Genomic DNA, 6,069 nt, shown 5'->3' on the forward strand with positions numbered 1-6,069 from the left:
ATCTACTATGAGAGACATGTTTCGGGTGTCTACAATAATTCCATTAGCAAGCAGAAAATCCCAGCCCAAAATCAGTGCTTTAGTACACTTTCTGACAACTTGAAGAGCACGTGTCATTGGCTTGTGGGCAATACTTAAATTGACTAAGACTGAACCAACTGAGTCCAGAGGGTCACCGTGACACTGGTGAGAGGAAGAAACTGCTTTACAATTGGCTTTTTGTGGAGAGCAGTTGGAGACATCCTAAAATCCTGGCTGATAACTGAAACGTCAGCTCCGGTGTCAACAAAAGCATGCACAGGAGTGTCCTCAATCACAACTGACACAGATCTTCTTGACACATCAATCCCAGACAAACTCTCTCTGGTTAGGTCAGTAGGTGAAGCATTACTGTCTGTATGGGCCTGGGCCAAGTCAGCAGCTGGCAATTGGCCCTCATTGTCAACTGCTTGTAGTCGACCTTGTTGATATGAGAAGGGGAATGGAACCGTACATGTCCAGGACTTGGAGAGCGCTCAGAGGAACGTCTGTCCTCGCGGCGTTCAGGAGAGCGGCCACGCTGTGAGTAGTCTCGAGGTGATGGGCTGTAGCCACGTGCATGGCGCTCAGATGATCCAGAACCAGTGTAGGAATCCCGTCTGTCATACCGGTCCCTTTCATGCTTTGGGGCTCTGTAGTTATCCTTAGGTGAGTATCGATCATAAGAAGGTTCTCTATAAAATAATTTCCCCCTGGGATTATTAAAGTATTTCTGATTGATTCTGATTCTGTATAGGGATATCTGTCTGAGGAATAGTAACGGCTGTGGCCCCGTCCATCATCAGGAGTGGCGCTCCGCTGACCAGATCTGTAGTCTGATGAGCCGCGTCGAGTGTCTTCCTCTAGCTGCAACTGCTCAACTCTTTCTGAGTGTCTCCAGTGTTCTCCAGGCAGGCGAGTGCGGGCGTTGACATCACTTTGAAATGTAGACAGATAAGCAGTGTGTCCAAAAACAGCTTTCAGCTTTTCTTTCACTGCAGTATAGTCACATTGTGTTGTATCTGGCAGGCTATCCCAGTAACTCAAAGCAGCAGCACCCAGGCGTGTGGGCAGCAGTTTAACAAAACTGTCCTCATCAGAATTAGGATTAGCTTCTACCGACACTTCAAAACGTCTGCACCATTTTGAAAAGTCCTCTTTTCCATCTCCCATGAAAACATGAGGAAAATCCCCCTTCCAATACTGTGGCAGAACATGGCTGTGGCATAGCAGTTCGTTACAAACGTTACTGTGACTGCTCATGGTTGATGACACTGACCACCTTTTAACTTGCAGAGGCACAACTCTTCAAAAGTGCATTTAATGTTCAACAATCTCAGCCAGGCAAGACCGCTTTGAGCTTGTAGTATCCAGAGAGACACGGGAACTACTTTACCGTGCGACCGTCCCACTGTCATGTATCAAAATGTCTTTGGACATAGACCAAACAACTTCTCTCAGTTAGAGTTTATTAAGATATTATAATTAAAATAAATACTTGGCCAAGATCTGTTGAATAGAATGACACAGTAGCGGAATGGGCTGTTACTCTCTTTTCCTCGCCATAAATGATCATGACAAAAGTTACATAGGTTATATTATAGCAAGCAATGTGATTGGTGAAAAATGAGTAATTCTGCCTTGCTTCCCCCCTCGCATACAATATCATTTATGAAACTAGAGCAACGGTCAGAACTGGGTGTTAAGGCCTTGGAGATAACCCGTTCTCCCTCCCACGCTCAGGTGTTTGTAGCTATTGTAGCTCGCAAGCAGAGATGAGAATATGTGTCTGTGTTTTTATCTTAGTGTGTAATAGCTTTTAGAAAATGTAGGCCTTCACATCTATGTGTATTAAAATATACTGAAATAACTAATCCCTAACACCACGCAGACCAGTTCACAAGCAGCACTCCAACATGAGGCAGCGTAACAATCCGCGAAGAGCAGGAAAAAGTGATGTCCACCTTGCAAGTCCGTCACTCCCATATATTGTCCTTTTGTTGTTATCTTGCTGATCACATGTCCGACAGAGTCCGTTTTATTTCATATTACACCAACCGTGTCGCTAGCTTGGCGTTATGTAGTTCCTCATCTACATTGCAGAACAGAATACAAATATGCTTATATATGTAATTACCATTAATTAATTTATGCAAATTCAATAAACATAGTAAAGTAATTCAGAAAATAAATCTCATCTTACATAAGTATAGCATGACTATTTAACACACTGGTCCTTTAATTGTATTTGTACAACACTGGAACTCCATAGCGGAGAGGCATAATATGTATCAGGCTTTGGAGACATGCTCATTCTTGGTTTTGGTCTTTTCATGAGATTTGTGGGCAGAAAGTGAAATATAGAATATCATCAGCATTATACTCTAAGAATGGATGAAATGAAACAGGATATTGAACCAACATGGTACAATTTATATCATGTCAGGAGTTGGTTCTGACAGTAGGAACAAAGATTTAAATATTTGAAGAACCTGTTACAACTGTCCCGCTCATATTCACCACATTGTTGTATTTTTTACGTCATTATTAACCACATACGGTTAAACACTTTTACAAACAGAATCTTTCTAAATGTATGTCTGATGGGTAAACTGGTGTGAGCAACTTAGACAAATATCAAATCCAGAGCCCTTGTGTGTATTTTTCCTTTAAGAGCAGTAAGATGGAAAGGCATAAGTGGCTGAATAAAAAGGATAAACAGCAGGTGTTGCACTCAGAGTGTTTTTTCCCCAACCAGTCTCAGCTTCCCTCCACAAAAAAAGGCATCATGTTCCAGGAAGTGAGGAGATGGCCCTGTGCTGATTAAAAACCTCCAAGCCGCACATCTGCCCTCCACCGTCCTCAGCACCTCCCGTCTCTTCACCTGCCCACATCCTGCTGACCGCTGTGACCCTCTTTCATCATGTCTCATCTTCAGCTTTCTAATCTTTCTATTCGTTCTAGCTGGATTAGAGTGCTGAGCAGGGGATGAGGATGGAAGGATGCTGCTGTCTGTTCTGTAAATGAAAAGCTGCGGTGAGTGGAGGAGCAAATCCATCTTTCATGGACCTCCTTCTGTGACAGGTAGGGATTAGCTGTTCAAAACACAGAGCAGGAAAACACAGGAGACCATCAGTCTTCTTTGGCCAGTGTTTAAATTACACACTGGGAAGTGAAGGTGTTGTTATGTTTAACCACGCTGAAACATACATATGACAATACAACATACTTTAAGAAACACACAGTAAGTAAACTACTACATCGAAATGAAGTTGTTGTAGACTATCACTGCCCTATATGATGCTGTGTAAAAATGACAGGGATGTGCTGGATGACTTCTCGAATGAGAACAGTGACTTCCTAGAGTCTCTGCTGGCTGTCAACTGCTCAGAGCCAACAAATAGCCTGGCACATAACTCCCAGTCAAAACATGCCTTTCCTTCTATAAGGATCCAAATGTTAAAATGTTGAACTGGTCCTCATAGAGGAACCATCAGCGTTCAAACCTGGTTCAACAAGCTGAACTGATAAGGTTTTGGTGCGGATACGCGCAGAGCCTCATGACTCATCTATGCTCCCTCCACTGGTGTGCAGCTTTTTTACATGATAATGTTTCCCATAATCCACTCTAATGTCACACCACCATGCACACCTGTAAAGAGGATGACAGAGAGGAAAAGGCTGTGAACCAGAATGATTCATCTGCAGCTTTCTTCAGGTGCAACAGATGGGTCACACATTTGCATGAAGAAGCTAAACACAAATCAGCTGAACAGCAACATCAAATGAAATGCAGGCTTCCACAGTGCAATGAAGGTTAAAAAAAACTTGACCACACACCCCCACGCGTGGATGTAATTAGAATGACAGACATGAGCTCATTGCCAGTAGGTCTCAGTATTTCCTTTGAAGCTGAGATTTATACAGTATTATGTGACCCCTTGATCAATATAACATGCTCTGATCTTCAGATGATGATTCATATTCTGTCCATATATTAGTAATTAGTAGCAGTACATAAAGAAAGAGAAGAATATTGCGCATGGAAGCTGTGTGGCAATGTGATCTGTTCATCGAGTGTGTGTTCGGTCAAGATCACGGTTGCACCCATAAAAAGTGTATGGCTGCACTAATGAGACCTCCTAGGGAATGCTGAGAGTAGTTTCCAATGTCATTACCTCTTGTCCTGCTGATATTCCCCCCTTCTTTATACCAAAATTTAAACACTGATACTGCTGTTGAGAATGAGTCACTTTCTTTGGTTGCGCATTTTATTTACTGTCGCCCGTCCAATGTGGTGGTTTGTCCCATTTAACCACTGGTAACCGCACTCCAAACGTTTGTGACCCAAAGTAAAGTCTAGATTGGTCTTGGATGTCTGGTCTTCAATATAATAAAAGGGAAGAAGAATACACACAGAGTTAGAAAAAAACCCTGAACGTCTACAGAGGCAAATAGCACGAAAACCAGAGGAAAATCTGATGCATAGCATTGAGGTGACACAAAAGTGCAAGAACAAACAAGAGTCTACAGGCATGCTATTGGCTCTGTGAGGCTGCACCCACAGCACTGCTTTAAGATAACATCAAACTCACAATGACACCACTAAAATATGGATTCTAGTGGGTATCATTTTTGCTTATTAGCACTAAACAACTGAGGCTGATGGTAATTTTATTAGTTTTACAACTATTTGACCAAAAACCAAAGTATTGGACAAACTGAAAATTTGACCTGAAACTGCATTCCAAAGACTGGAGAAAGGTAATGAAGCAAAAATAACCCTATAGACCCATTCTGTATGCCTCACTGAAGACTGCAATCAACCACTCACTGCTCCATAAAACACAGATTACATATGGGGAAATAAGCAAAAACAGATGTGTTTAAACTGTGGAAGAAATATTTTATCACAGAATAACAATTTTAATTGATCACATGGGGTGGGAGTTCAACTTGCTTTATGCTCTTATCTCTATGCTGTGTGTGAATATGTCTTGGTCAACTGTGTTTTCCGGTCTGTCTTATATCAGAGCTCAGATATGTGGCAGGGTTTCAAATTAAGCATGTGCTTGCTTGATTAAAACTGAATGCCCCTGCTTCTGCCTCTCCAAATTGTGTGTAATGTTGCAGGAAGCAGGTTGGGGTCAGAACACAAAGAGGAGACGTGGCCACTAAGGGGACAAGCTGGGCTACAGAGTGGAGTGACGGTTTCTATCTGAAACATAGTAATACTTAGAAGTAAAAAGGGATGTTTCTTCATTGTCTCCTTTTTTATTTGATCTAATTTATATTTTTTGTATATTTTTTTACATTTTTTTGTCTTTTGTAAAGCAAAGGTTATGAAAGTGCTATCATCATATTAAGTGTTGTGTTGTCAGTGAATGAACTAACATGGACTGTGTCCACAAACGTGCACTCACTCTGGATACCCAGGCATGTAGTATCTGAACGCAGCACGCGTACAGTAACAGTATCAATAGTGCAGATAAGCTGTCATACTGATTGTAAGAAGCTCCAGTACATCTGTGGTTTGTTGATACCAGCTGAGACACTGAGGCATGTACAGACATTATCCCTGTTAATGCCTGTTTCTAAGGAATGTGATGCTTTGGCTATATTTGGGACATTTAAATGTTATATTTGTTTACAGTACATAAATATTGGAGGCAGGGTTAACAGCTTTTACCAGATAAACACAACCCTAAAACAGTCTATAGTCCAAACCGAATATTCAGAATTTTTTATTAACATGTTTTTAGGTTTTTTTAAGTTTTGCATTTTATTGTTGTATTGTATTCATTTTTAGCCCTGCACAATTTTATTTATGTTTTCCATTTTGTTTTTATTTGTTTCAATCAGTTTCAATTTGCTGTGCTCCATGTATGAAATGTGCTATATAAATACAGTTGAGTTAATTGAAAGTTAAGGCAAACAAATGAGTTTTAAGTTTGGATTTAAAGGCTTTTGGTGGACTGTCTGATGTCAGAAGGAAGACTATTGCACATGGGATAAGGTCCTGCAGCCAGCTGACTTGTTTTTGACTCTGGG

The sequence above is a fragment of the Morone saxatilis genome, unplaced genomic scaffold, assembly GCF_004916995.1.
Source record: "Morone saxatilis isolate NCDOM2014 unplaced genomic scaffold, NCSU_SB_2.0 Contig5, whole genome shotgun sequence".
Lineage (NCBI taxonomy): Eukaryota > Metazoa > Chordata > Actinopteri > Moronidae > Morone > Morone saxatilis.